Below are 20788 nucleotides of genomic sequence, written 5' to 3'. Positions count from 1 at the left end.
GAGCTTGAGTACTTACGTGACCGTCAACACAACGGACTAATATATGTTATGGAAATAGGAATCAGATTAAAATGCCCACAATGTAAAAACGCAGGAAAAATAGTATACAAGTGTACTTTAATGTAGCCTACAAATATTTTTTTGTGTGTGCGTGTGCCTGATTGTGTGCCGGTGTGTGTGCAGTCAGCAGTGAGTGACATTAATGCACAGCTATCATGGCGAGTGTCTAAGTGTTTGCCGAACCCCAGGAGGACAAATTCTCGTCAAACGCTGACAGCGGAGAGTCGCTCGGAACAAAACAAAATGCATTACTGAGTCCACCGAGTAAAACAAACCCAAACAAACGTTTTTACAATTTGTTTTCCAGCCCTCGCACAAATGGAGTGTGTGTTTATTAACGTCCACGTCGGCTGAGAGGCATTTAAAAAGGCAGCGGTGACATTCAAGTTTCGATGGAACGTTGCAGTTTGATGAATCCCAGCTAAGATTACTTTGTTGATGTTATTTTCATCTAAATCGTTGACCACCAAAATAAAATGGTGAAGGAAATTTATGATTTTTAATTAGTTGTTGCTTTGCTTGATGTTGTTAGAATTAATATTGGTATTATTGTGAAATATATTTTCACAATAAAATTGTTAAAGTAATAAAAAAATACTCTATGTTTTGGAATATTTTTTTTCATTGAATAATAATTTTCTAAGCATAAAAACTTTTTTTTTTTTTTTTTTTAAATCTCTTGTTCACACATTTTCGACTGTTCATGTTCACTGGAGGAGGCTTTGACAAGGTTTAGCTCCAATTAAGCTTCTGTGCACAAATGTAGCAGATGGAGAAGGAGGGAGGGGGGCACAAAACTTCCATATTATACTTTGGCTCAGAGGTTTCTCTCCGTTTGCCCCAGTCAAGAAAAATTTGGATGAGCTGGCAAACAGCGCGCCTAATTAGTGGAGGAATTCTTCGAAAACACACTCTGTCTCCATTCCTCACATGCAAACACTGTATATATTTAGCACTCTTTTCCTTAAATATGGACAGTTTTTACTTTTTCTGGACATATTTAAACACACCTAGTTACGAAATAAATGTCATCACAAATGGAAATTACTGTCTAGATGAAATGTTTTTTTTTGTAGGTAGTGTAAGTTTCTGTCTGTGATTTTTATTTATTTTTTTATCTTAGGAGATGTAGCGCCCGTTATCATTTGTGCAGCCCTCAGCCCAATGTGAAAGAAACAATGGGCATTTCGAAGCGCAGCAATGCCCGGTGTGCCAGCTCCTCCTCTTCCTGCTCTCTGAGGTCATATGAGGAGCAGCTGGGCATGCGGGACACACTCCTCGCAATCTGCGGCTATTATATAATTTCCTGTTCTGCTTCCTATGGACTTTGGATGCCAAAAGAGAGGGAGGGGGGCATGGTGGGTGGGAGGAAGGTAAGAGAGACTCCCCATTAGCTTAGAATGGAGACGACAAAATGCAATGAATAGGATTGAAATTGATGGTGAGCCACCTGTTAGTTTAATTTTGCAGGTACAGATGATCGAGATTGGTCACATTAAGATGCTTGACACACAAAATACAAAATAAAATAACACAAACAGCTAGGACACACCTTTTAAAGGTATACAACCCCAACGCAACTCGTAAATTGAGGCACGGCTGCACATGTAACAGAATATTTAAAAAAAGAAGAGATGCACTGCTAAATATAAAGTGCTAAGAAAAGCACATTCCATGCGATAGCAGGAGGTTATGGGAGGTATTTGCTCACCTGATAAAATGGCAATTGTACCCGTCTCCGCCAGAGCTTGGACAGATAAATGTATTTGGAGCACGAGCACAATGGTGGAGGTGCTTATGTTAATCCAGACACTTCTTTTAAAAATGGTGGCAAATAAGATAAGCCGCTTCCTCAAGGTGGTGGAGAAAGGAGGAGTGGGAATGTGAGGCCCCTTCCAAGTTTGTGTTAGAGCATTATTTCTATAATTCACACCAACTCCATATGTCCCCCAACGATATTGTCCTCTGCTCCCTGCAGGAAGAGGCAACAAGCAAGCAGACACAGTTTGAACAGCAGGAAGTAGCTCATTGGTCCAGGAAAACCTCAGTGGGTAGGGCTTATTTAATCTCTATGATTAAATTAGCAAATCATATTCCAGCAGCTTGTTTTAATTGGTTCTTCATTCCATTGCTTTTTATGTAACATTTCAAACCATTTTAACCCTTTAGAGAGAATATTTGGAATTCACAATTTTTGCCCTTATCAAGTATTGAGAACAATTTAAGATTTAGGGCCAGATTTACATAAACGTGCACAAACTGGATTACGCATGCAACCAGTCTTCTTCACAATGAAAACAACAGGGTAAAGCAGGCATGCTGAAATACTAATATTAAAAATATTCAAAGATAGGACCGCAAACTCTCCTTTCAGCACAGAAGACTTAATACTCTGAACATACTTTACTGGAGGAAATACTGTGCTTAATTGGCAAACCACTTTCATGTCTTTTTGGTATTGTCCCTCGGTGGCACCATTTTGGAGATGTGTCCAGGACTTCCTGGAGTTATTTTTTAAGTTTCATATCTGCTTTATTTTAAAATTATATACTTACTACTTCAATTACTTAGGAGAACTTAAATGTGAAAAGGGAGCTATATATCCATTAAACCTATTGTGAGTAGTAGTAAGCAAGAAGGTCTCTGACCATAACATGACAAAAAGAGACATACTTGCCATGACTGATTGATGTTGTTTACAGTTTCGGTGTAAATATGAGGGAGAGGAGCAAATTCAATCTGAGATGTAAAACTGATTGTTCATGAAAATTTGTCAAAATGGCTTACCAATTCTAACTGTAAGACCTATTCTTGTATAATTCTCATACAATAGTTGTATAATTACTCTTCGGGAAGCCTACTTTCAAAAGTCGAAAATTCTTATGGTCATATGAGCACTAGGGATGTATCAAGCATCACGATACGATTTTGTCACGATATGAAGGCCACAATGCAATAACTATCACGATATTGTGGGGAGGTTGGCAATATAAAAAAATGTCACAAAATTGTAAAAAAAAAAAATAAAATAAAAAAGAGCTCATTCTAAAAAAATACAATATTGTACATAACAGCAATGCATATAAACAACCTACAATTTCTAATAACACTTAATATTGAGGCACTTACTTGCAAATGCACACACACATTGAGTTCATTATTGACTCACTTCACAAGCATATTACGTTCCCCTTCAGCTGACCATTAGCATGGATTTTAAACATAGAAGGGCAAAAACATGCCCTGTGGAAATTAAAAGCCACTAAAAAACTAGCCACCAGAGGGTGCTAGAACTGTAGAAATAGAAATCAACCTGACTTTTTAAACAGATGTGCTGCTTTTAATATCGTGACGATGACATTGTGGCAGTTTTAATATCGCAATATCATGATATTGCCGTTATTGTTACATTCCTAATGAGCACATGGATGTAAACGTGAAGTCGATATTGGTTGAATAATGGATTCTCCCACGCTGCTTTTTTTTTTTCATTGTTTGGATCTGTGTTAACAATAAAAAAAAAAGTTTTATATATAAAATAAAATGAAGTTCATAATTTCAGTGTCGTGTGTTACATTGTTTGTGTGTGTGACTTAAAAAGAAACGTGTGATTAAGAAAGGATTTAAAGTCAACTGTTGATTATTCAAATGGTTTCAGCTCCGTGTGATGTTCTCCTCACCTTGTTGTAACATTTTATGTAACAGCGGTGGGATAATTTGTGGAGCGCTTTGTGCTTCCTCTGTCTTTATTTCTTCTTGTGCTGTAATGTTTTAGGAACCCAGGAGAGCGGCTCCCCAGGGACTCATGGGAACTAACCGTGGCGGCAGCCTGCCAGCCTGGCAGGTATTTTCTCACACAAAGACTGTTTGTTTTATTTCATGAGGAACATTTCTACATTCTACCTCCCTGTCTCCCTCGCCTCTTCACACTGAGATTCGTTGGAGGGGATTTTATTATTATTTTATTCACAAGCCGCCTTGAAAACTGCATCATTAAAGGGGCCGCTTAACAAAGGCAGCTAATGAAAAGGCACAATAGATCCTGATTAGGCAAAGCTCAGTGGCGAGATCACAGTCGTGTTTACCTGAAGACACCTGTCCTCTCACATTTTCAACTGCTTAATTGGATTAATTGCAACTCAAGCATTCGTTGAGTTTTGGAATGAAGGGCATTTTGCTCAGTGGAGATTGTGCTTTTGTTCTGTTTTGTATTCAGTCGCATCTCTGCTGTGTGCACTTTCAGTCAGATTGGGTGAATAATGTTGAGGTGATACATTGGCTTGTCATCAGCTCATTGCTGGGACACATGTCAACCCTGGAGCGCCGTCCTGCATGTCACATACTGTCCGCAGTCGTCTCACTCAAAGCGTTCCCATCTTACGTTCCAATCTATACGCACAAGGCCTCACGGGAATTTACACCTGGGACGCGTGCGAAACTGTGAGCTCCAGCGAGCTGCTGGAGCAATTTGGGAGCATCCAAGCATTGACAACAAGTTGACCTGGCTCATATTTTGGGAATGGCAGCTTTTATTTGGGAATTCTAGCAAATTGGATTGAATTTGCTCGGAGGTTCTCCTGTTCTCAGCTATTTGAAGTAATATTTTACATTGGGACGCGGCAGCTTTGAGCAATTTTGCAACATGTGCCAATTTGTCCACACTTGCGTCTGTTGAACGGAGGTTATGTTGCATGCGTGTTTACTTTTAGCAGCCTGCTATGGAAACCTTTTGAACGATACAATAGTGCATTTACACGCAGGATTGGCAACCTGTGCGGCATAAAGTGCTTGTGAAAAGCCCTCGAAATGCGCAGCCAGTCAGCGGGGGAATGAAGGAGGCTGAAGATAAGAGTCGACTTGTAAAACATAATTATATTTCTGTCGCTGGTGTGCGTGGCCATTGAAAGGGATGCGCGTAACCTGTGATTCATGCATGGCAAGAAGTTGTCTCTGGAAAAAAAAAGAAAAAAAGAACAGCAGTTAAAATGCAGAGGTAAGAAGCCTTGAATACAGTAGAGCAGGGTCATAGAATAATTTGATTCCTGCAGGCAATTTCTACAGCGAAAAGGATTATATCTTTACTTTTCTCTCTGAAGATGAGGAAAGGTCTGAAATTATTAAAATCCCGTGAACAGGTTTGGGCTTGAATAACTCCAGAAAAGGGAAATGTTGAGCTCACAGAACTTTTCCTGCTTATTTTCTGATGTACATTTGATTTGAAATTCAATTCATCAGAATTCCTCCCGAAGAGGTAAACGTCCTCTCTACGTTTGTATTAATTCACAAAGGGTTTATTGACTTGGGAGGAGGGTGCAGATGTGTATCAACACTTTGTATATCAAGGAATATTGAGGGCCTTTCTTTACACCCTACAACAATTTTTGTGAAAAGTAAAAATCAGGTTTTATCAGAAAACATCAGAGATTGTCGAGCAGGCTTGAATACTATCTACTCTTTGCTGCATGTAATGCTTACTGCCTCAGTTTCCGTCCATTTTAGTGCAAGTGTAAACAAACAAGAGGTTTCCCAGGCACTGACTGACAGTGCTGCGAGCAGGAGATCACATCCTCCGGCCTCCAGCCAATTCCGTCAACTATTTTACTCCTTCCCCACCTTGCATCAGAGTGACTACGTTTACTTGCAGGAAATATTCAGGTTAAGGTCAAAATTGCGGTTTCTGAAACATTGTGATCAATTGAAACCGCAATGTGCAGAAGTCATGACGCAAATAGACGTTATTTCTGCTTTCAACGGTCAATAAAAAGACATTTTAATCATGTCACTCACCACGCTAATAAAGTAGCTCCAAAATTGCGCTTCTTTGCTGCATCGTCATGTTTATTGACCTCTGGTTGTGTATTTCCGGTGGGTTGCAAGCCAGTCAAACAAAACATACAGTAGATACACGTATATATTGGTGCATATATATACACACACGGTATATACACACGGTGGAATTTTAGCTGTAGACAGAAAATATTGTGAAAATGCTGTGGAGAAATCAAATGTATTCAAGGTAGATTCATTTAGTGAGAACAGAAACCAATTCCTTGTTCAATCGAGGTACCTCGATATGTGTTTGTATGATGCAGAATTCAAGTTATGAAATGGGTAACTCATATTAAGGTTTTTAAGGTCTTATTAATATAATATATAGCATATTCTGGATTTCGAGTGTTTACATAGGCTTCCAAAAACGTTTTGAAAGGTTATTGACTGCACATAAACATAGTCATTGAGTTCAAGTGTCAATGCACAACACGTGGTTGGGAATTCCTGCAGTTTCCGTCAAAGTGAAGATCCTCAGGGAATGCGATAGAACCTGAATTAAGCAGGTTGTCATCATATGCCAAGAAAATCTTGCGATTCAAATGTATGTGAGTCGTACTTTATTGCCGAAAACACACAATTGTTCTGCAGGGCAAAGATGTGATGTGCATGTGGAGGCCTTTTGAAGTATGTTTTAGTTCTGTCACAGAGATATTATTGGCACCGTCTGGTACCATGTCTTGGAGCTAGATGTGAAAGATCAGAGTGATATCTACCCTGGCGGGATTTTCCAACCCTGTCGGGATTTGAAATCGAGGTTAACCTCCATAGCTGTCACCTTCATCTGTCCCCTCCCCTTCTCTCTCCCCCAACTGCTCCTGCCAGACAGTTTCAGCTTGAGCCACCTAAGTTTGCCAAAGTGCACTTTGTGCATGATCAAAGTCATGTAGTCTTTGCTTTTGCAGTGTGCGAAGCATGATAACATTGCTTGGGTGCATTGTGGACAGCATTGTTTGTCCCCGGTCTGCGGGCGGGGACCATCAGAGCCAGACTAACTACATTTCTCTTCTGGAATTGTAATTAAAATTGAATAATTATTTCTCAGCGGCCACATTCCAAATAAACAGACTGACGGCTCTCTTTTCTTTTTTTTTTTTTTCTGCGCCCGGTGAAGGCCCACAGTTGAAATCCCCCTGGTGGTGGCTGTTTCAGTGGCTGACTGAGGCTGACACTTCTTGGGTTTATTATCTTTGTCTCCAGCCTTGGCCCTTCATCCCCACACTGCTGCCGCTGCTGGCATCGGCCTCGGTCCGCTCTGTTCGGCACTCCACTTTTGCTCTCCACATGAAAGTGGCTGCCTGCTGAGAGACCCGACCGACCACGTGGCCTGGACTGCACCTTTCTCTCCCAAAACTTTCCTGACCTAATTAGCGCCAAATTAAAACGGACAGAACACATCCATTATTCATTTCTTGGGTTGGAGTTGTGAAATAGACATCGGGCCAAAGTGTTGCAGGCCCTCTGGTGTCAGCTCGCCTTAACTGCCGTTCCGTTGTAACACAATGCAAGTTAATGAGCGCCGCATGTTGTTTTCCATCGGGCGCTCTTTGTCTGGCTGCAGCTTCGAGCTGTTTCAACATTTTCTTCTGCAAGTCATTTTTAGGAATGGGGAATGATAACAACCTGGATTTAGTAGTCAATCGGTGTGTTTGCACAAAAGTGGACTAATTGATTATTTATGCTGAAGAGTTTTAAAGATCCACGTTTTGGGGAGGAGCTCTGAGTTACACAAATCCAAAGCAGACGTCAAGCAGAGCTTGAGAGTGAAGGTCAGGAGAGTTTTGGCAGACGGTTGATGAAGCTAATTAAAAGCTTTCCACTTTGGACTGAAATATGAATGTGAGTGCTGGAAAAAGGTTTGTGCTTAATTGATAGATTGGAACATTTTACAGTAAATTGGGCGCTGTCGTGAAAAATCACTTGCAGAGCTAAATGATTGGGTGCGTTTTTTTGTGGTCTTTACGCTGAGTTCACACTGATTGTGTGCGCGGTTTCCGTACGGCATCCGTACGGACTGCAATTCACACCGAGTGCGTTACGTGAGCTGTACGTGTCCACAAATCTGCACCCGCAAGACCACAAGATCACGGCGGTTCACGCTGAAGAGTTGAGTTTACACGATAACAATCGTGTATATAAAGCGCTACTTGTAAATGTTACGGGTCCAAGAATGGGTACCGCAGTAACAAAAAGGTCACCTGTATTTGCAGGTAGAAAACAGAGACGAGTGAAGACGATGTGCCCTGCTCTCTCCCCAGATTTCAACGTTCCGCCTCCGCACATGTCCTGACCCGGAAGTGCTAAACCAACTACTCCCTATTTATCTTAAATGACAAATCGAAAATATTCCTACCATATTAAGGCAACAAAAAAAAATATGTTGTCATCAGCATCCATTGAAACAACAGTAAAAAAAAAAAAAAAAAATATAGAAAAGAAATTCGTTTTTTTAGTTATTACTCAAAATTACATTTTCTTCATACAAATGTGATCACCCTCTTCTAGGGGGGTCACATAAACAAAAGCCACGCTTGCCGTCGTTCGCATCAATACGCTTTTCGGACATTATTTCTGACTTCTACCATTGATAAGTAACTTTTGTGTTTAAATAGTGTTATTTTGTCGTGTGTGATTTATTGCAAGCTCGTTTTTTTGTCTTTTAAATATCCGATTCATGTCAAGATATGTAGCCAGCCCCCCCCCCCCCCCCCCCCAAAAAAAAAGAAAACAACGAGTTTGCAAACGGATTTATTTTAAAATATTCCGGATTTACCTTGATGCTGACCCTGGACTTCCTGTCTGGCTCATGCAATTTCTTCAGCTTCACGAAAATCCGCATGCAGAATACGGAAAAAATAGAAACCTTGCGGAAACCTTCCGCAGCTCCGCATCCGCATATGCACTGCACGGCGGTTGGCGGGAACTGACACGCAGGCACAAATACTTTCTTTTCATTGCGGCGTCCGTACGGATTCCGTTACGCATTCAACGTTAACTGGGCATTACTCTGCAATTTTAAACAACTTTTTGCATATGATGCTTCGGGTAATGCAAATGATTGTTCTCTTCTGGAATGATATAACAAATCTCAAACAGAACGTACAAATCGGTACACAGCTTCAGGTTCTACATAAGTGTCGAGGTACAACATTCTCTAAGTTGTCAAATCAATGGTGTTCAAATGCGGCTCACAATGTTGCCGAGGAGCGAGATACTGGCTGCGATATGTAAAGGAGGCGAGATCAACCGTGCAGTCATGTCATAGCCCACGGCAACGAGCTGCAGATGTAACAAAGACGACGGGCCTGCCGATTGTCAGGAGGCACGGATAATGATAGCTTTGCATGTAGGGGAGAAGGCGAACATCAAGGCCGTGCACATGGCAGCGCACCACTTAAAAGGCTGTGGCACGAGAGGGCCCATGGGGGCCAAGATGGCCCTGATATGGCCCCCAGTGGCTCACCGTCTGATGGCAGTGGCAGGTAACAAAGCAAATTGGAGCCGGTGCCGACTTTGGTTTCTGATGCAAACTTTTGTTCTTAAATATATATTGTCAACACCCTGTGAGTGGATGCATGCACCCATCATGCTGGACAAACAATGTCACACACGCTACTGCTTTGAAATTAATACATTAAAACAGTTTTATAAATAAATAAGGTTGGATTCACTTATTTTAAAGACACACTTTCTGACATACAGCAGTGACATTTTGCTTCTGGTTGTATTAGATTTTTACTTCGTTAACAGATACGATATGACAGGATTTCTGCAAAACAAAATCTATTTTCTTACACATTTGGCCCCACTAAGTTTGCTGTCTTCATGGTTGCTGCATATCCTGTGATATTATAGACTGCCGGGGCAATTAATGAAATTATGATAGAGAGCTGGAGTTAGTTCAGGCGAGCATGCAGCATTTCCCCTCTGAGTATTTATGTCTTGATTTTGTGTGTATTCTGGTAAAGACGGCAACTTTTCACTTGGCGGGACTCCTCTTAATGACCGTTGGCTGCCAAATGTTTCTTCACAAGCTATGAACATCATTTCTCCCCAAAAAAAGAACAACTTTATTCTGTGCCCAATCCAATTATGAATACTTTAAAAAGTTCACCAGTAATTGCAAGACGTTGCACTTTTGGGTCGGAGCTGCTGAAGGGTAAACAAAAAGAACGTTTCAAACATGTACAGGAAGAAAAATAAGATTTGCTTGTGGCTGTCGGGGGATGATGCACTATAGTATGTGACCTCTGAGAGTAAACAATCAGATCTGGTCCATTTGCCTGCAGCTACTTGTTTTTATTGAATTTCAAAGGAAGAGGTCGCCAAATGACGCTGATCCCGCATCAAACTTCTTGACATCCGTGTTCCATTTCCAACCAATTAAAAAGATGCTCATATAGAAGGTAACTCCTAGATCACTCTTCTACACGCACTAGCAAATGTTTTTAAATGGACAACTTCCTAATAAACAACCCTGACAACTCAAAGAATAAGACTAGATATGAAGAACAAGAATACTCACTAAGCGGATACCTCAATCGAGGCTTAAATATTACTCACCTGTGAAATCAATGAAAGATCGTAGTGATCGTGAATAATATACTTTTTCAGAATTATGCAGACAACAAAATATTTGCTTGGTTGTTTAATTTCAAATTTAGCACCAAGGCAGACTAACTATGTGATCATGCAAACGATTAAAAAGTAAATGTTCCATAATATGTCACCTTTGATGAGATCCATTAAAACAGCTGAATTAAATGGTTAAAGATGCAACTTCATCTAACTTTGTTTCTGACTTTACAAACTCATAATCAGCTGACAAATTTCCCGTGTTTTAACGTCTGGTACTTGGCCCATAAATTAATTCAGATTCCTGTGATCCATCCATCCATCCATCCATCCATCCATCCATCCATCCATCCATCCATCCATCCATCCATCCATCTTCTTGACCGCTTATTCCTCACAAGGGTTGCGGGGGTGCTGAAGCCTATCCCAGCTGGCTTTGGGCAGTAGGCGGGGCACACCCTGAACTGGTTGCCAGCCAATCGCAGGTTCTTGTGATTCTGATCAGTTTTCCTCCTATTTTTAAAAATGTAAGCTGCACCCTAAAAAAATGATTTGTGATTGTTTTTGATGACTTCATTAATGCGCGGGCTCTTGCCAACCAAATATTTAACCCAATAAGAAATGTAATTCAGCTCAAACACATTTGGTCAACAAATGCACAAATATGTGAACTTTACCCACAAAATTAATCATTTCCATCAGGTTACTTCACAGAATATTGGGCAAATTTTTACTCACTAAAAAGTAACTTAATGTGTAAAATCACATTATTATTATTATTATTATTATTATTATTATTATTATTATTATTGTTCAATTTGAAGTACAACAGTTTAATATATATGGCATAGTTTAAAAAAAATACAGGCGGGTAAAGTCAGTAGACTGACCAAGATCCCTTTTATTCGTATCCAAGGCAAAAATCATGTGGCAAAGTATGTCATAACAGTTTAATAAACAATTTTGTGTAACTTAATATCAAGCAACACATTGGCCTCACAATTCCTCTCTGTCGATTTTTTCTCCTCTTCCAACTTGTAACTGAGACAAGTTAATTTTGCTTGTACTAAATCCATAAATGTTGTGGTTACACAAAACAGTGGTGCCGTTACCCAATGCAGTACTGCGCTTGTGCTCTGCTACAACATTTTGCATTAATGTGATACATTAAGCTTGAGGTATTTTCTTGCACATGGCAACGCTCTTCTCCACAATTCCATCAGACAGTTAAAAAAGAAGGGTTCCATTCATCGGTCCAATGCAGTCTCGCATCTTACAACATGTTATTCGCCTGATTTTCTGGCGCACAAATATCTCTCAGTAGATCTTGTGCATCACTGTTGTTAGTGTACCAGGAATTAGGGGACTGTGGAATGTTATGGGTTGCCTGAAGTTATCATTCGTTTTTATTTGTTGCAACACATCATTTTATCTGTAATAAATTTATCTGGATTCAAGTGAAAGACTTTGCCCCAAAAGAAACAAACTCACCATTTGTTAGGCTTGCAGATGTTGAAGATTCTTTTTTTTTCTCAACTGCATGGTATTGATAATTAATTCTCAATATCCCACGAGTGCAACAATATGAAATGGTTTCCTTCTAGTAGAAGGCAGAAGAATCACAGCCCAAGTACAGCTCAGTTGTATTGAACTTTTTGTTCCAATTGTGCAGTGGAAAGATCAGAAAATAATTTGACTGCAAGGTGTAGGATTTTTGGACTTCTTAAATCCTCCAAGCGAGAGCAACAATGACAAAATGACAAGCTACGCCCTCATCCACAACAAGGATGAAGGATACAGCCGGCAGGGGGCTCGGGGTTTTGGGAGGGGTCTGGTTCACCCTGCGGGCCAGTGGTTGATGTGGCTACTGATCGCGATAGGCCGTGCCATGACGGAGGCCTCGGCATCGAGAACGGAGCCTTAACTGATGTCTGTGTTGACACGTCTTGTTCAGAGGTTAAGGGAGCTGTTGTTATTATTGTCACATGATGCCCTGTGGCGTTTTGTCCTGATTCGCACACTATGGGCCTCATTGGCACACAAGTGTCACACAATATTTGTTCTGTGTATTGTTACTGTATATCAATCCCTTTATTGAGCCGAGGTACCTATTTTAAATAATAATTTTCAAACAAATTAAGTGATACAAACTAGGTGATTTTCTGTGGCGCCCTTGATGACTAGACGACACAACGAGCACAATTAGCAACTAAGTTGATTGCACAGATGATGTTCTTCTGTTTAAACCCTGCTGAAATTTGTTGACTTTTTATATTAGTCCGCAATTCCCGCGTTCACAAGTCATCAAGGTGCTCATCTGTCATCTCTGTTGCCAGAGCAAATGAATAAAATATACTTCACAAAACAAATGTACACATTTGGCTCAATTGGAGGAACAAGAGAATTTATACAGCAAATTAAAGCAAACGATTTCATGTTTTTATTCCCTGTCTTCATGCTACAGTTAGCCTGAGGCTGGCGGTTTGAATGTCTCCAGAACACACATCACTATGCTTATATAAGCTTCTCATCTCGCCTCCACTTCTTGCTTTCTGAACCAGTGCAAATATTTGGAAAGGTGATTGGTTACGGCTCTGAAGTGCCTGCCTGGAGCCAGTGAGACCTTTTTGATTGGAGCAGCGCTGTGTAATAATGTACGGCATCGGCACAAACGCAGTTGCATGACAGTTAAGAACGACGGTTAAGCATGAGCTATTTTTGCACATTTTGGTCTAATGAAAGTGAGGTGTTCTCCAAATTTGTGGCTGTCTCCCTTTAAAATAAGACCACCCATTTATCAATTACCTATTAATGTATTAAAGATGAGATCATGTGCATTGCAGAGAAGATGTTTAATCTCCCTTTCAAAGGCTAACCACCTCAAGCAGCAGTGCGATCTTTGGACTCCTAGATGTCTTCAAAATCATTTCCACACTTTATTTGATTTTGTGAGCAAAATTGGTGCTGGATGAAGACGTTTGAAAAGTACAGAATGTGTATGGGGGCAGCGGGACAGTAGTGAGGTGTGCTTTAGGTGCAACAGAGGAGTTTAAGGTGGAGGTTGATCTGCATCAGGGATCAGCTCTCAGCTCCTTCCCCTTTGCGATGGTGATTGATAGGCTGACAGATGAGGTTTGACTGGAATCCCCATGGACCATGATGTTTGCAAATGACGTTATGATCTGGTGGAGGCATGCAAAAGGAAAGGAGAGGAATGAAGATTATCAGTAGTAAGACCGTGAAGAGGAAGAGGAAGGGTGAGGCTACAGGGAGAAGGGATTGCAAGGGTGGAGGACTTGAAATACTTGGGGTCAACAGTCCAGATCAATGGCAAATGTGGTAAGCAGGTGAACAAACAGATGCAAGCAAGTTGGAATGGCTGGAAGAAAATGTCAGATGTATGAGACAGTGACGGTGCAGAAAAACGACAGGAAGCAGAGCTGGAGGTGGCGGAAATGAAGATGTTGAGGTTTTCTTTCGGAGTCATCAGAATTGATATGATTAGAAAAAGATAATCAGAGAGGCAGCCAAGGTTAGATCCATCCATCCATTTTCTTGACCGCTTATTCCTCACAAGGGTCACGGGGGGTGCTGGCGCCGATCTCAGCTGGCTCTGGGCAGTAGGCGCGGGACACCCTGGACTGGTTGCCAGCCGATCGCAGGGCACAGAGAGACGAACAACCATCCACACTCTCAAGCACACCTAGGGACAATTCGGAGTGCCCAATTAACCTGCCAATCATGTCTTTGGAATGTGGGAGGAGACCGGAGTACCCGGAGAAGACCCACGCGGGCACGGGGAGAACATGCAAACTCCACCCAGGAAGGCCGGAGCCTGGACTCAAACCCGAGTCTTCAGAACTGGGAGGCGGACGTGCTAACCAGTCTTCCACCGTGCCGCCCCAAGGTTAGATGTTTTGGGGAAAAAGTTAGACCCTTAGATGGTTTTGACATGTCCAGAAGAGAGATAGTGAATACATCGGTAGAAGGGTGATGAGCATGGAGCTGCTCCTGGGAAAGTGAGCAAGAGGAAGACCAAAGAGAAGGTTGATGGATCTAGTGAGGGAAGGGCAGTTGGTGTTCGAGAGAAGGATGCAGACGATAGACTTCGATGGAAAAGTATGATATACTGTGGCGAACCCTAATGGGACAAGCCGAAAGGAATAGCAGAAGATTTCATTTAGTGAGCCACAAAAAAATGATGGGGTGTGCCTGATCTAACCCATGTGCCTTCAATTTGACACTTGTTTTGTTTGGGAAGCTCCTAGTAGAGGAATGGCATTGTAGCCCTCTGAATTGCAAAGGAATGAGAGATTCCAATGTTTTGGCCTTTACTTAATAAAGTCTAAAGTGAAGGTTTGCTCCCCCTCAAAGAAATCACATAATGTCTTGATTCTCTATCCTGTTTCTGGTCTTTCTTTGGATGCATCCTCCCCGGAGGCTTTTGTACTGGCCCAATAAGGTGGAGAGCAACGTTTGTAACAAGCTCCTCTCTCGCCACTCTGTACTTGTGTAGAGGCCGCTCTCGCTGCCTTGACAGGGACAGCTCCCTGCCCATTTGATGTCGGTTTGACGGTCAAGAATAATGGTGCGTCGAGGGACTATTGTCATCCCTGTCAATAGGATGGCTGAGGGGGTGAGGATGAGAGGGAGGGTTCTACCTTCCTTTGTAGCCACCGAATAGCTAGTGCAGCGTCTTGTCTGGACATTGTGCTGTGTTATTTGAACTCATAGCTGCACAGTGACGTGTCACCCTCGAACAGCTCGTCCTCTTTTGGATAATCCCCGCTCTCCTTCCTCTGTGCTTCTCCGCATGACAAACTTCCTCCCGCCGCACACTTTTGATTCACACACTCGAGTCGTGTCTTCTCAATGTCAAACAAAGCCTTGAAAAGTCCTGATCATTTTCTTTCTTTTTTTTGTTTGGGTGGAATCTAACAAGGATCCTTTTCTCTTTGATGTAATTAAGCTCCTGAGGCTCGATCCGCATGTCAGAGTTAATTTTTTCCCGAGCATGGCGGGGAGCTATCAGAAGACTTCAGATGTCAGGCACGCTTTCAAGCTTCACGGCACCTCGTTTTTCCTCCACCTCGTCTAAAAGATAGAACGGGGGTGTGATCTTAGGAAAAACAAACGGACGCCCGACACTACCACCCCTAATAGTCCTTATCTCAACTCCAGCATCCCCTTGGCACCTTTTTGTGCAGCCGCCAAAATTGCCCACCTGTAGCCGGCAGACTCAGGAGTACATTTTATTTTTAATGGGTTTCTGTTGAGCAAGCAACCTGTGTCCCTCCCAACTCCTCCACTGCTAATGATGTGTCAGAGGACACCCATGTGTTCCACAAGCCATTGCCATCCGTTGGCACCGGCGGAATTAGGAAATGTGAGGATGCTTGGGTGGTTACAGCCAGAGGAAGTGGCCCTCACAGGACTTGACGAAAATGTCCAGGCCAAGTGGACAAATAATGACGCCCATAAATGTGAGGAAACAGTTTTTGACTCACCTGCAGGGAACTGCCATTAAAGTTCGGCATGTTGAAGAAAAGTGGAAACGGAATATGATTTTTCTTCTGGTTTCAGACTCGACCCTCTCCAGCTCCCCTCCATTCACCTCCCCCAACCATACTTCCCTCTTTGGCTCAGCATAGCTCTGCCCGACCCTTGGCTGACAGGCACTCAGTCTGTGTTCAAAGCATAATCTTCAACCTCTAGGTAGCACCGCTCAAGCTTGAACACCAAATCTCCATAAGAGAGACAGAAGGCGGCAGAGGATGGCGGCGTTGGCTGCTGTTGTGTGTTGGAATAAAGGCACATTAGACAGACAGTTCCTCTTGATTGCTGAAACAATAAGCCCTATTTATCGCCCATTTGAAAATGGTTTGACGAGGCACCGAAACAGAGGCGGCTTTCATCTCACTGGCATATTAAACTGTCACAGTACTTAACTTTAAATTAAGGTGACACGCCACTGACTCTCATGTCACCAATAGTGCAATGGCGACCTACTAATAGAAGTACAATATGACACGTTTGCTTTAACTAAAACCTCTGCTGTCAGATTATGCCCATGACATATTTAACTTTTCATACAAAAATGAGACACGGTGAACAAACGTCGAGTGGCATTGAGAGTGTGACAAAAGAAGCTGTGGCCCACAAAGTCGTGTGTGAGTGGTAATATTGTCTCTGTTGGAAATGACGGCGTTTTCTCATATTTGACGGCTTTCTGATCATAAACGTGCCCTTGTTGTTTGTCATAAGAGCTCTAAAGACTAAAGTTACTTTGTGGAGAGCTATTGTCTGTTGCTTCCTTGCATTTGGGCATCACTGAGTCCATTATGGTTTTCCTTTTCCTTTAGAAGACAGTCAATCATGTAATTTATTAGCAATTCGTCACAATTATTGATTGTTGTCAATGCTAATGTGATAGATAACGCAATATCCCAGAGCTTGTTAATGGGTTCAAATGTGTCTGCTTTGTATTTGCAGGCCAGACCTTCGCTAAAAGATGATAACATGAATCACGTTACACTACAAGTGTCCGACTTTCCTGTTTGGCTGCCTGATGTGTCTTTCACAACAAATAACCACTCTTACAATTAATCCTTACTTCATCTGCTGTGGGTTGAATTTACTTCAGTAAAGCCCCGTTGGTGAGACATGCCCATTATTGGAGCAGTGAAGCTGACATAAACATCTCCATTTTCAATTAAATGAAGGAGAATGGAAAAAAAAAAAATGAAGGAGAATGACAACAACACGGGTAAATGGCACACCAAACAATCACTGAGCGAATATATTCAATATATTCATTAACTTTATTTTTCTTTGCTAACAGAGGAAAAATATTTTGATGCAAATATGGGATCATTTAAAAAATGGGAACATTTGCAGCAGTGTAAACTACAACCACATTAATAGTGATATTGATATGTTCATACCTTACTGAAGTCTTTTTTTTATTTTTTTTATTTGTGCAACTGTATTTAATGTTGAGGAATTTTGAGTGTTAGGTATAACATTGAAAATAAATAAATAAATAAATAAATAAATAAATAAATAAATAAATAATAATAATAATAATAATAATAATAATAATAATAATAATAATTATTATTATGTAACCAAAAATGCCGAATTTGGAACACTTCTGAATAGAATATGGTGTGACATTGTAGCTTTTCACATTGATTGATAAATTTTCCATATGCATAACAGCTTTAAAAACAGTTTTGAGGAGAATCAATGCAGGTTGAATATCAGAAATAGATCAGCTTGTTGGAAATGTGTTTGTTCAACCTGGATACAAATGTGCGCATCTGTTTACCTGGCTGCACGTGCGAACCCTCAGCAGACTCCTGCTTATTGTCAGGCCTAATTGGGCGGGGAGAGGGGGTAAAACAGTAAAATCCCCTAATTCCTGGATTATAATTTAAAATATTCTAAAATGCTAATCAGGGAATTGCAACCAACAAAGGGATAATAAGACGGTCATCCAATTACTGGCATTTTCTCCCCAGTTTGGAGGGGCCTGCAGACCTGGAGCCTCCTTGCCTTCCTTCTGAGCTGCTTGCGAAGCGTCGCAGCTCAAGCTGTGAGCAAACATGGCAGCTCTGGCTGGGCCCTCCCTGTCTCACAAATATGTTAATTAGGGTCCAGATATTCACACACTTAATTAGCCGCGCTTCTAGGTTGCCTCATTTTGATGGAGGCAGGAAAGACGGGGTGACAAAGGACAAAAAAAGAGGGTTTATATTTCAATGGTGAATTTAAATATGGCCTCAAGGTGATGAGGAGGTATTGTTAACTACTGTACCCAAATGAACTTTTCTCCCCATTTTCCTGCGGCAGGAAGCAAAATCCAGCGCGGCTTAGATTAGCCTGTCATTTGCTACTGAGCACTTCCATTTTGAACATGAAGTGATTGTGTTAATTGAAGTGGCTTTCATTACATGGACATATTAGATGGTGGAGCCACGGTTAAGAACTTGAGAGGGGACAGCCTTGTTTGAAACCTGTGACAATAGACACCATTACACATGAAATTGGAGAGAAATTACAAGTTGAACTTTCCTAATGAAGTATCACAAGGACTGACGTGTGTAATATGCATCAACTTTTGGCCCACAATCAAACAGAGACATTATATCCAATCTGTAGTATTAATGCTCTGAGAAAATAAGTAAAAAAAAAAAAAAGAAGAAATGAAATTCGTGGAAAGGTTAACTGTCGATATCTGTTCCTCCCACTCGTTGACAAAAGAGAAATTAATTTATATATTTGTGCTTTTAATATTGAGCTTCAATAGGGGGTAGTGCATTATTCAATTTATCTCGGGGGCACGTTCCTCCACACTACCCTAAATATCACTTACACACAGGGACATTATATTGCCCGTGTAAATCTCCTCTTTCTTCCTTCCTTCCTTGAGAAGAAAGACGTTTGGCATATTTATTGGTGTGTTCCACTGAGCACCGACCCCCATCCACCCCGACAAATTGCAGCGCCCCCATCCCCGCACCATCTCAACACCCTTTAGTCCCTCGTACAGATACAATGACCTAAATAGAGACAGTCGGCCTCCCAGTCGTAAGCCTGTTCAATGCTCTGTATTTAGAGTGTGAGTGAACTAAAAGATGTGTTGAAGAAAAAAAAAAACTGCGGGTGTGGAGAATATGAGAGATCACAAATAATTTCCGCAAACCTGTATTTAAATGTGCTACCAAATGACCCGTGATGCTTTGCATTCCCAGCCACTCAGACTTTGTGCCATACAGTCACTATACCATCCGAGATACATTTAGAGTCTGTAAATTTTGGGAGGAATTTGACACCGCTCCAAAAAGCAATGCCACGTTTTATACTATGTAAAACATGTTCTGTACCTTCAGCTGACTGGAGCACCAGCTGGTGGCGAGCAGCCAAGATTGCAAGGCTCTGTTTTTTTTTTTTTTTTACATGGAGACTACTTGCAATACACTCTACTCTTTCTGTAAAGGTTCCCTACAATCTGCAGTGTGGATAATTAACAAGACTATCTTGGAGTTTCGCTCTTTCTTTTCATCAATTTCCACATTTTAACTTTAATGTATTCATTTCCTGCCATTTCAGTAATTTTGATACACTTCATCATATGAGATAATAATTTGAGACAATTCATGTCAAATTATGATGATGATTATGATGATGATTATTATTATTATTGTCAATAGCAGTGGCACGAGTAGTAGTACAAAGTAGCAGCATTTACATCTATAGCTTACTACAAATTTAAATAACATGTATTTTCCTCTTGTTCAACTAAATTAGAGGGCAAGACTAATGCAAACGAGTCATTACAGAAACAATGCTTCTTCCTGATGTCTGTCATTTTTACCTTTGAAGCTGGTGCCCGACAGTGTGCACCGCTATTTCTTTGCTGTGAGATTTAGAGCTCGCATATAAATAATTCAAGTGCTAAACTCTTTGACTGCCAAAGACGTTTCATGATGATTAGTAAAATTCCAATGAATGGAATGCGATATTTCATTGAGTAGCCACATTGTATATGTAGTAAAGGCAAACAATATTCTTTTTGCCTTGAAAGATGAGTTAAAATGCTCAAAAGCAGCTGGCACTGTGGATTTTTTTGTTTTGTTTTTATAACGCCTGGCAGTCAAAGAGTTAAAAAAGAAGACAAAACAGTCAGAATTACAAGAGACGGCGTGGCAGCTGCTGCAGCGCTGCAAGTTGGACCTCAAATGTTGTGCAACTTGGCCCAGAAGATCGTAACAGAAGAGAAGACTTTAAGAAAGCAGGAGACGGAGAATCTGGTTGCATATTGAAAAGGTTTATTTCTTCTTTAATTTGGAAGCTGTGAGTGAAGAATGCAAATTTGGAATATGCATGTTATGTGATTGGGTGGGATTTGTGTCCATCAAGAGCAGTCAGAAACGAGTGTATTTTTACTCTGATGGAAAAATAGAGCAAGAGGGAGAAAAAAAAAATCTCCTGTCAGCTATTCTTACATAAAATATTCGAATACTCATTGTTATGAAGACTTGCGCTGAGAAAGGCTAAGCTTCTCGACTTATGAATTTTAAAAGTATCCAAGCAGATGGAAGCCTTTCCCCCACTGACCTTAATCTTAAATAGGTCTCAGACACAGGTAGAGTGATAAATGGACTCAAGCGATTCCAGTGGAGAAGAATAGAAGCTAAGCCCACTTTCTGTTCCGCGGTGCGCTCGCCGGCTCTTATCGCTGGCGGGCGACAAACAGCTCCAGGTTCCAGAGGAGCATTTAGGCGCTCTGTGCCATCTTGGCTAATACATAGATTAGTTT

At 41.2% G+C, this 20788-nt stretch overlaps 1 long non-coding RNA gene across 2 annotated transcripts in view; it reads left to right on the top strand.

The window, feature by feature from the left end:
• Window positions 1-20788, top strand: part of LOC144013837 (uncharacterized) — a 110115-nt gene that overhangs the window by 69746 nt on the left and 19581 nt on the right. For both annotated transcript variants that reach the window (XR_013282344.1, XR_013282343.1), the window contains 2 exons: window positions 2039-2111; window positions 3836-3904. This is a non-coding gene — a long non-coding RNA (uncharacterized LOC144013837). The remainder of the gene's footprint in view (window positions 1-2038; window positions 2112-3835; window positions 3905-20788) is intronic.

This window comes from Festucalex cinctus, chromosome 2, assembly GCF_051991245.1.
Source record: "Festucalex cinctus isolate MCC-2025b chromosome 2, RoL_Fcin_1.0, whole genome shotgun sequence".
In the NCBI taxonomy this organism is placed as follows: Eukaryota; Metazoa; Chordata; class Actinopteri; order Syngnathiformes; family Syngnathidae; genus Festucalex; species Festucalex cinctus.
This window is presented reverse-complemented; position numbering and strand designations above follow the sequence as displayed.